This window comes from Leguminivora glycinivorella, chromosome 20, assembly GCF_023078275.1.
Source record: "Leguminivora glycinivorella isolate SPB_JAAS2020 chromosome 20, LegGlyc_1.1, whole genome shotgun sequence".
Classification (NCBI taxonomy): domain Eukaryota; kingdom Metazoa; phylum Arthropoda; class Insecta; order Lepidoptera; family Tortricidae; genus Leguminivora; species Leguminivora glycinivorella.
The window spans coordinates 596,888-604,802 of NC_062990.1; the positions used below are offsets into that span (position 1 = coordinate 596,888).

At 36.9% G+C, this 7,915-nt stretch overlaps 1 long non-coding RNA gene across 3 annotated transcripts; it reads left to right on the forward strand.

Moving 5' to 3' along the window:
- The first annotated feature begins 615 nt into the window (after positions 1-615).
- Positions 616-6,408, forward strand: LOC125236997. Of its 3 annotated transcripts, none has more exons than XR_007178267.1 (3): positions 616-911; positions 2,454-2,551; positions 5,511-6,408. It is a non-coding gene; the product is annotated as an uncharacterized LOC125236997 (long non-coding RNA). The 3 variants fall into 3 exon arrangements; XR_007178266.1 differs by lacking the exon at positions 616-911 and adding an exon at positions 1,396-1,539; XR_007178265.1 differs by lacking the exon at positions 616-911 and having other exon boundaries at positions 2,324-2,551.
- Positions 6,409-7,915: the final 1,507 nt, after the last annotated feature.

Sequence of the window (7,915 nt, forward strand, 5' to 3'; positions counted from 1 at the left end):
TAACAGGTGACTTTATGGGTTTAATGATCTACAAAGAGAGATGATCATTATCTTGCCCTATTTGTCATATTAAATATAAGTTTGTCCGGAATGACATGGAATAAGGTATTTATCCTACTCAATAATATTGTACCATTGCATCTGGCTTATGTAAGTATACTGACAGTAAATACATTTTAAATTCACTACAGGTTGGTATAAAGGGATGAGTAAATAAGCATAAGAAAACTTTGACAACTGTCTTGTCTTGTTTGTGTTTTGTTATAAGTTCACTAACACTTCTCCGGGGACTGTATTTTGAAATCTGTCTTAGTGACATTCTTATGCATATAAACTCTGTATGATCTTGCATTTTTCTAAATGAGGAAACATGTTGCTATATTACATGGCACAAATTCATCAAAAATGTTGATAAAATAATAATAATATTTTGATGAGGTTAATTATGCATCTTGTTAAAACCATAATGTGTGTTAAAATTAAGGGCATAGCACTGAAGTATAGTGTATTGTTGATGCTGTTTTGTTTATAATAATGCTGGTTTAGCATTGCAAACATTTTTGACAAGAAATGTAATCAATGTAATCATGTTCTAAATTGAACCAAAGACAAATATATTACCTAGACAGACATTTGGAACATTTATTATCATGACATAGTCCAGTGTCCATTTAATGCATTATCAGTGATATAATTTGTTCCTTAATTACATTCCTTTCCAGATTAATTTATTGATTACAGTAGTTGCCTGCCGGTAACCTGGTGAATATTGACCATAAGTTGAAAATACTTGCATTGGTAAGGCATGATTCCAGAAGTTCCTGAGGTTAAATCTTGCTAAAAGCTGGAAACACCAAACTGGATATCTATTGAACTATTTATGACACTGGTAAAATTTGTCATAGCTAATGGTAAGAGATTTTGATATTTATAGACCTGATGGACTTTAACGGTCTACATGCTATACTTGTCTGTTACAACAAATCAGTTTGATTTGGAATTGGGCTTGAAACATGCCAATCAGTTAAGTTTTTAACAGATGTGCAATAATCTGAGGTAAATAACTTAATTGGAGCTTCTAATAATTTTAACCCTTCACTGCGAAGGAATGTTTCTGAACCGAAGCATGACAAACAGGTAACGTTTGAAGTTGACAAGTATTGTCTACTTTTAATATGTTCTGTTCCTTGAAATATAAAAAAAAATAAATGTACACTTCTATTGCTTCTTGATTTCACAAGAATATATATATTTTACATGTTTTGTGACTTTTGCAAGAATCAAAAATAATGATATTTTGTTATAAAAACTCAATCACCTGTACTAAGTATTCTTGCATATGCATAGTATTAACACAACTAACAAAATTATGTAGTTGTGCAGGTGGCAGCTATATGGATAATGTTGTGCTTTAAATTGCACATATACCTACAGCTGGAGCACCTCTCTAGTGTGTCTGGCAAGCTTGATGGTTTAATTATTAAGCTTATGCACCATGCCTGATGATGATATATAAATACCTTTGTCAAGAACCATTTGGTAAGTGAAACCTCGATAAGTCAAGCCAAGTGCCATATGATTATTCTTGCTTGACTGGAATGTGTTTCAATAATGGTATATATAGTAAGCGTGTTACCTTAGGGGCACGGGAAAAATAAGACAAGTTGCACGCCGGATTGAGAACCGAGTTGTGTTTTGTCTTATTAGTCTCAGATTAAGAACTGAGTTGTCATTACATATATGCACGCCGGATTAAGAACCGAGTTGTGTTTTGTCTTATTGGTCTCAGATTAAGAACTGAGTTGTCATTACATATATGCACGCCGGATTGAGAACCGAGTTGTGTTTTGTCTTATTAGTCTCAGATTAAGAACTGAGTTGTCATTACATATATGCACGCCGGATTGAGAACCGAGTTGTGTTTTGTCTTATTAGTCTCAGATTAAGAACTGAGTTGTCATTACATATATGCACGCCGGATTAAGAACCGAGTTGTGTTTTGTCTTATTAGTCTCAGATTAAGAACTGAGTTGTCATTACATATATGCACGCCGGATTAAGAACCGAGTTGTGTTTTGTCTTATTGGTCTCAGATTAAGAACTGAGTTGTCATTACATATATGCACGCCGGATTGAGAACCGAGTTGTGTTTTGTCTTATTAGTCTCAGATTAAGAACTGAGTTGTCATTACATATATGCACGCCGGATTGAGAACCGAGTTGTGTTTTGTCTTATTAGTCTCAGATTAAGAACTGAGTTGTCATTACATATATGCACGCCGGATTAAGAACCGAGTTGTGTTTTGTCTTATTAGTCTCAGATTAAGAACCGAGTTGTGCTTGTCTTATTACTTTCAGATTAAGAACTGAGTTTCCATTGCATATATACACGCCGGATTAAGAACCGAGTTGTGTTGCCTTTACATGATGTTAATAATATATTCTGTTCACAGGGTTTCCTGATAAGCACATTGTACCTGAATCTTGTGGTATCCATGGTAGTGTAATTAATGTGATATCCACAAATGAAGTGATTTCCGTCACTTAAAGTGTGAGTCATAATTATAATGATTACTTTAATGTCTGCTATACATTTAGCACTTTGATTATTGTTTCTTAAGTAGTTCTGTTTATGCAATGCAGGCCTAAGGAGGCGGACCATGTGCATAAGACCTATTATTGTGATGTAGGTCTTTAGAGACGCCATCATGTGTTATATAGACTATCCTTAAGAGGATTGGTCTGTTTCTGTTATTTGTGGTGTAGGTCTTTACAGACGCCATCATGTGTTATATAGACTATCCTTAAGAGGATTGGTCTGTTTTTGTTATTTGTGATGTAGGTCTTTACAGACGCCATCATGTGTTATATAGACTATCCTTAAGAGGATTGGTCTGTTTTTGTTATTTGTGATGTAGGTCTTTACAGACGCCATCATGTGTTATATAGACTATCCTTAAGAGGATTGGTCTGTTTCTGTTATTTGTGATGTAGGTCTTTACAGACGCCATCATGTGTTATATAGACTATCCTTAAGAGGATTGGTCTGTTTTTGTTATTTGTGGTGTAGGTCTTTACAGACGCCATCATGTGTTATATAGACTATCCTTAAGAGGATTGGTCTGTTTTTGTTATTTGTGATGTAGGTCTTTACAGACGCCATCATGTGTTATATAGACTATCCTTAAGAGGATTGGTATGTATGTATGTATGTATGTATAAACTCTTTATTGTACAAAACACAAAACACAAATATGACACAGGATAGACAGTACAAAGGCGAACTTATCCCTTTAAGGGATTTCTTCCAGCTAACCTTTGAGTAGGTGAAATGTGATGAAGAATGGTAGACAAATATAGCACTTAGTACAACAGTTTATAGGAAAGCCCATAAAAATATAAAAGAGACTAAAACAAAAAATAATAAAATAAAATTGGAATAAAAGGTACATCAAATATAAAGAATATATAACAATATATATAGTAAATAAATATATATTTATATATAGTATCTATAACTAGTTACAAACAAGTCATCCATGTTCCGATAGCCACAGCTTTTTTAACTGCCCCTTGAGCGAGGCAACGGACTGCGATTTCCTTAAGGACGGAAGCAACTCATTCCAAAGTTGAACCGCTCGCACTGCAAAAGATTTACTATACGCACGGGATTTATGATGAGGTGTTGCCAGTGCAAGATTAGAACTAGAACGTAGACGATGGCCACTACCGTCCGCCATAAATTTAAATTTTTGTGAAAGATAAAGAGGAGACGAAGGATTAAACAGAACATTAAATAGGAGAGAAAGAATATGCAGATCCCTGCGACGGCGGATGGGAAGCCACTTGAGTTGACTGCGAAAGAGGGAAACATGGTCGAATTTCTTTAGCCCGAATATAAATCTTATGCACACGTTCTGGAGGCGTTCAAGTTTGTCAAGCAGTTCCTGTCTTAGATCGAGAAAAGAAATATCGGCATAATCGAGAAGAGGAAGTAAAAGAGACTGAGCCAACATAACCTTAGTCTGATGCGGGAGGAAGTTCTTCAGACGCTTGAGGGAATGTAGAGAGGCAAAAATCTTACGACTTATTTCGGAGACTTGAGGGTCCCATGAAAGCGTTTGGTCCATAACAATACCGAGGTTTTTGACAGTGGAAGAGAACGGAATCGGAGTTCCCTCGAACAATATATCTGGTAGAACCTGGTGAGGCAGTTTGGAGATGGAGTAAGGACTACCAATGATTATTGCTTGCGACTTTGCGGTGTTAACTTTCAGCCCAAACGATGATGCCCATTCACTTATTACTTCCAAGTCAGAGTTAATTTGGCCTACTAGAGAACTGACGTCGTCAAGGTTGGACGCTGAATATATTTGTAAATCGTCCGCATAAAGGTGATACGAGGATTTCAAACGATTGGTCTGTTTCTGTTATTTGTGATGTAGGTCTTTAGAGACGCCATCATGTGTTATATAGACTATCCTTAAGAGGATTGGTCTGTTTCTGTTATTTGTGGTGTAGGTCTTTACAGACGCCATCATGTGTTATATAGACTATCCTTAAGAGGATTGGTCTGTTTTTGTTATTTGTGATGTAGGTCTTTACAGACGCCATCATGTGTTATATAGACTATCCTTAAGAGGATTGGTCTGTTTCTGTTATTTGTGATGTAGGTCTTTACAGACGCCATCATGTGTTATATAGACTATCCTTAAGAGGATTGGTCTGTTTTTGTTATTTGTGATGTAGGTCTTTACACTCGCCATCATGTGTTATATAGACTATCCTTAAGAGGATTGGTCTGTTTCTGTTATTTGTGATGTAGGTCTTTAGAGACGCCATCATGTGTTATATAGACTATCCTTAAGAGGATTGGTCTCTTCCTGTTATTTGTGATGTAGGTCTTTACAGCCGCCATCATGTGTTATATAGACTATCCTTAAGAGGATTGGTCTGTTTTTGTTATTTGTGATGTAGGTCTTCATAGACGCCATCATGTGTTACATAGACTTTCCTTAAGAGGATTGTTCTGTTTTTGTTATTTGTGATGTAGGTCTTCACAGACGCCATCATATGTTATATAGACTACCCTTACGAGGCTAGTTCTGTTCTGTTATCTGTGATGTAGGTCTTACAGACGCCATCATGTGTTATATAGACTATCCTTAAGAGGATTGGTCTGCTTCTGTTATTTGTGATGTAGGTCTTACAGACGCCATCATGTGCTATATAGTCTATCCTTAAGAGGATTGTTCTGCTTCTGTTATTTGTGATGTAGGTCTTACAGACGCCATCATGTGCTATATAGTCTATCCTTAAGAGGATTGTTCTGCTTCTGTTATTTGTGATGAAGGTCTTCAGAGATGCCATCATGTGTTATATAGTCCTTAAGAGGTATATCCTTAAGAGGTTAGCTTGAGACCTTGTTTGTCAAAAGCATGTTTTATGACCTTAAAGAGTAATGATCTCAAGGTTACCTTGAAAGGGTCACTTACATGCATACTTTCCAGAGGTCGCTGGTGAAATTACGGTTTCCAATAGAGCGGAGAGAGCAACTGTTCGGAATGCCTAGCTGAACGAATGCATGCTACAGGCTGCGCGACAACCTTGTCATGAAGGGCCAACTTCTGCGGTCGTTGCGCTGACAGCCACGAAAGAAGCCGTATCACCGTGGCTTTCGTATGAAGATTTGATATGGTAATGTGTGTTGTCTTATAGCAAAATTGGTGGCTAGTACACATTGATTATTACCATTTATTAATTTTATCATGTTGATAGAAAAAAATAATCAGCGGTTGTTAAAGGTCCTGCCAAGGAACAGCCATGTATTCTGCTTAATATATATTCAAAAAAAAAAAAAAAAATACATGACAATATTTTGTAATGTCTTGATTGTCATTGTTTATTACTAAATTATTTAACGGCTATGTAAGCCGGATCTGTAATTGAGAGCACCTACTATGCCAATTGTAAATTAATTTCTCGTAACCTTATCATGTTACTTGAACGACAGTTGTGTTGTACTGATTCTATCACCTACTGGCTTAGTTCCAAGGAAAAATTATCACGTTCTCGTTACATTAAGGAACTTAGTATTTCCCATGTATGTTACAGAGCTTCTTAACAAGAGCTTGTGCTGTGTTGGAAGGTGGCTATGATCACGCATAGGGTGTGTCATGTTAACCTCTCACGAGTTGTACGCCTTCTTGCGCATGTGGGGAGCTTCACAGCCTACAGTGACGAAGCCAACTGTGAGTTTGTTCCATGTATTTGCTATTTAAACGACGCCAATCATCATTATTATATTGAGCGGTTGGTTAGTTTGGAATGCACCGCTCACGTAAGTCTTAACTTAAGGCATAAATGGCATAATACTTGCCTGAAAATAAATGAAATGTATTGATGGGTGAAGTTATTTACAAGCAAATATTAGATGGTGTTTTGTACACCAGTAATTACCTGCCCGCCGCTAGATGTCATCTATTTTACATAATTAATTTGACTAATATATAGTATCGATCATGGCGGTAAAACATGTACTTTTCGTACCATCGCACCTTAATAGTTTTAAAGCCTTACTGGCTGTGGATTTGTTAAATAATGACCTGACTTACTTGTACTAGGCTAGTCTGGTCATGCAATCTTGAGTTTAGTTATGTCATTACTATGATTCGACTATAAAATGAGGCCAATTACATATCTTGGTGTAAGTTAGTCTTAAACTACACTGGCCGTTTCCAACGGTTCTCGAGTTAATCACTTCAAAGGACCAGGGCCTGAGTGTATAGCTGGAGTATACAAAGTTCTTGTTCACTTTGCAGAAAAGAAAAGAACAAATGAACAGATGAAGTCTACCGCCACCAGTTGGAGGCGCGGCCTGCTTCGGCTGCGTTGACTGCGGCAGTCATCAGTAGCAGCATGGATAGCAGAGACCTTCGGGACGAAAGGTCAAGGTCAGAATGGGCGAATGTAAGGACATCACTAGTCGCTGGTCCCCATCCCTAGGCATCGCTGTCAAAAATGGCGGCAGACGGACTCAGAACGTCACTTGAAGATAGCTTGTCATTGAACTTGTATTTTGAGATTCCGTTTAATAAACTGTATATTTAATAGCGGTATCCTGGTGTTTTTACTCTAACAGTAGTCAGACTCCATTTTCCCAATTTTCCGGCATTTTTCCCGGATTAGCCCGCATTAAATCCTAAACAGCAACAAAAACAACAACATATCAGTCTGACTGAGCTTGTATTACGATTACTGGATAATCTCCAGTAATACACAAAATACATGTAAAAATTTCAGATTATTTTTCATTTCGTTATCTTCAAATACGGACTCGAAACGCATATTGAAGCAACGATTTTCACGTTCAAAGTACCTGTACCTAAATGCCTTGGAAATAGGTATTTAAATACGCAAAACATTTTTGACTTTATTTTGGACTTTATTTACGGGCTCTTTAGGTCACAACGATTGGGTATCGATGTTCCAAAAGCTCACAGGTTCGAAGTCGGAGGTGAGATTTTTTTCTAGTTTTCCTGTACTTTAAACATCTATTTAACTAATTTCCCAGATCCTCAATTTCTCTGATTTCCCGCCATTTTTCCCGGATTAGCCTGCGCTAAGTCCTAAAGTATCCACTTCATTATATCTCTAAGCTCGTCTTACGATTACTGGAGCCGTAAATCTCCGTGATTTAGGACAGGCTCGCGTTACCCTTTTATACAATACGACACGATTTGGATATCGGGCAGGGCACAGCCAAGTAAAAAATATGTGAACCGTGGCTACTTAAAAAATGCAAATATTATTAACCGACTTCAAAAAAGGAGGAGGTTCTCAATTCGACTGAATATTTTTTTTTTTTGTATGTATGTTACTCGATATCTCCGAGAATCGTAGACCGATTTTCAAA